Source organism: Quercus suber, unplaced genomic scaffold (genome assembly GCF_002906115.3).
Source record: "Quercus suber isolate HL8 unplaced genomic scaffold, Cork oak 2.0 scaffold_407, whole genome shotgun sequence".
Taxonomy (NCBI): domain Eukaryota; kingdom Viridiplantae; phylum Streptophyta; class Magnoliopsida; order Fagales; family Fagaceae; genus Quercus; species Quercus suber.
The window spans coordinates 16,831-20,344 of NW_027069858.1; positions in this window are offsets into that span (position 1 = coordinate 16,831).

Consider the following 3,514-nt stretch of genomic DNA (forward strand, 5'->3'; position numbering starts at 1 on the left):
TCGATGACGACATTGGCAACTTTGTGAACCATTCCCGGGCAGCTCCCTTGAGTGTTGTTGGGAAGGAACGACACAATATTTCATCTGGGGGCTGCTGAAGTCCAGGGTTGTTTTGAAGGTATTTAGGTGATCTTGGGGTCCTTCAGCCCATCAAAGGGCTCGAGCTGAGGTAACCGGAATTTTGACAGCACTGGACAGTCGAGGCCTGCTGTTGTGAATGGCGAGTCCGTCGCTCGGACCATCCGATCCACACTCGCTCTGTTTTTCCTTGATGGCATTCCTAAGTTCGTCCATTTCCTTCCTCATCTCCCTCAGTAGGTCTGAATTCTGCTCGGTTGAGTGGTGGGCTTCCGAGGGTTATTTCTTCTATGACTATCCCCTTCGTCTTCCTGATTTCCCTCGAACGATTTTCCTCCTGCTGAAGCCGTAGCTTCATTTCCTGGTTTTGCCTAGTCAACTCTTCAACTGTGGCTGCAAGGGCCTGAACTTGCTGAGCTAGGGCTGCAGAATCTTGATTGAACTCCATCCAAAAAGAATAAGAATAGGAAACTACTATTTCGAGTTTGAACACGAAATGTCGTTCCCACAGACGGCGCCAAACTGATGAAGCGTAAGCTCGTCAGTAATGTTTGTTAGATGGAGGTGATCCTTCAGCTTTCACCGATGGTCACCGGTGTGGTGCCTGCCACAATGTCTCTGATGCCAAAGTCAGTATATGAAGCTCTCTTCAAAGTAAAACAATATAAAATGAACAGAATGAAAGAAAAATCTCCTTTCTTACTTGTATATCTGTATCTCTCCTGTTCATGGGCTTTATATATGCTCTCATGGTCTCTAGCTGTTGGAGCAGTTATGGAGGTCTTAATGCTCCTCTTGGTAACGTTTTGGGGCTGTGTAATGAGGCATCAATGTCTTCAAACGGTTCATACAGTTGGAGGTATAACCGTTTAGTTGATTGTATTAAATGGCCTGGATACCTTCGTCAGTAGTGTTATCTTCTACGTCGTTTGTCCTGAGGATATATTCGTCTATATTGAAGGACTCGTCCATATAGGATAGACTTACCAGTTTCGTCAGCATTTATCAGTCTCGTCAAATCTCTCTTTATCTCTATATTTAATCTCGAAATAAGTATTGAACACACCCAAGAAAATATTATTTGCACACCACAAGGTTATCAAAGTTTATACTTTATAATGCTTAAACTATCACAATTTTTTTCTCTTTCACAAGGTACGACTTTAATTTCTTTAACCTTATTAAGATAATATGATATACTTTTTCATGTATAGCCTAATTCTAGATTTAATCACATCATTGTGATTTTTGAATATATATATATATATATATATATTCATTTACTCAATATTTCTCAAATTAACAATCTAGATGCAATTTGTAACATTAAGATGGAAAGGTAAGGAAATTTGTGTTATTAATATGTTCGATCCATCACCCTATCATAATCTCAGTCCATTATTGATTCTCATACTTATCTTTTTAATAGGAATTGAAAGCTAATTCTTAGTACTTTTGAAATAGTGTTGTTTTTCATTATGAAGTCAAATATTGTTTTTTTTAATTAGGGAATCGTATCTCTTAAAGGATCAATGAAATTTATGTTCCATTCGCTTTCTTTTATATGGTTTTAGATCTATTATTTTATTTTTATTTCAGTTTTGTCATAGGAAACTCTTAAATTGACATTAAATTCAAAGGTTGTATAATATACCTTTCTATTTTTAATTTAGTTTAATTTTCATTCTGATTTATATTTTCAATTTTAGCTATTGGTATGTGTTTCATTCCATTTGTTATATGTTGTAATAGTTTTTTCTTAAAATTTATTTTCGATTTTTAATAGGTGATTCCAAGCAAGCATCCTATAAAATTGTTGAAGACTCCTAAATTGACATATAATTCAAAGGTTGTAATTTGTGTTATTCTATCTTTTTAACTTAGATTTTAATTTCTTTCTGATTTTTATTTTCAATTTTAGTTATTGCTATATAAATGTTATTTTATATTTTCTTTTCTTTTCTTTTTCAGTGTTGTCAAGATTCCATGGGTTCTAAGATTGTTGAAGACTCTTGACAATCAATCCCAAGGATGTAAAGAAAAGGTTGTGTAGGATTTTAAGGTAGATTCCCATTTTATCTCAATTTTGTTTTTTAACTCAATTTTAATATTTGTCCTTTTACTTATTATTAATATTGGATTTGAGGTAGATTCCCATTTTATTTCATTGGATTTAATTCAATATATATAATAAAATTTATTTCCTTATGTTAAAGGCTTATAAGGCAAGGGTGAGAGGTGTCTTCCCCGATGTGGGATTGAGCAAATTCATGCGGGTGGGACATAGGTCAATCCTTGCCCATCCCAAAGTGAACAAGACCTGATTGGGGGCCGAGACAAAAGTCCTCCCACATACTATATACCATACTCGCACGAAGTTACATATATTATAAAATTAATCTATTTTATCATATGGCTCACTTATTATCAATATGATTATAATTTATTTCCCTATAAATTTTAAATAAGTCGTGCATCACCCAAGTATAATACAATGTAGAATTTCGACTACATCATCGAGTAGGGTAAGAGTTGTGATACTCAATCAATTCTCTTATATTATATTATATTATATATATATAATATATAGAAAATCGAATTTTTATTTTTATTTTTTTAATGCTTATATATTTGGATAGCTTATAATTTATGAATTTTATGTTGATAATAATTTAATGCTTAAATATTAATTTACATGGACATGTTATTTTGTTAAATGTTGATATTAATTTTATTGTTTAGTTTTATTAGACAATTGGTACTGTTGAAGAGAATTATGAATATAAATATTTCATTTAATTTATTATTTCTCAAATACATTATTATATATTGTATTTAATAAGTTATTATTATTATTTATTATTATTATTATTATTATTATATCATATTATATCATATTATATATAATAAAAGTTGGGCTTAGACGTCGTGATTGCGCCAAGTGGCGGCACCAAATTATAGAAATTTTCTTAAATTTTTAGATTTTAAGAAAAAATACTAAGTGGATATAATTTTTCTTCAACTATAATTTCTAAGTGGGTAAAAGTCTTAATTTGATTAAAGTTAAATTACACTTGCTGTATTTCTAAGTGGATAAATACAAAATCATAACAATTAAAAGCCATGCATGAAGTGGTTAAGTACTTCACGTGGTGTTAAACCAAATCAAAACTTAATTAATAGTTGGCATATCCAAAACTTAATAATAGTTTAATTAGCTTTAGACTTTTGTTTATATAAAATTCTTTGATGTGGCGTGTGTGTGTATATATGTATCAAATAATTCATAATTAATACAATTGCAAAAATTTTAATAAATTTTTAGATTTTAAGAATAGATATATACATATTTTTGGATAAATATGACGAATCAAGTAATAAAATAAAGTAGTATTTGATTTACAACTATAACAATTGTGTCTATCTAAATCAAGAA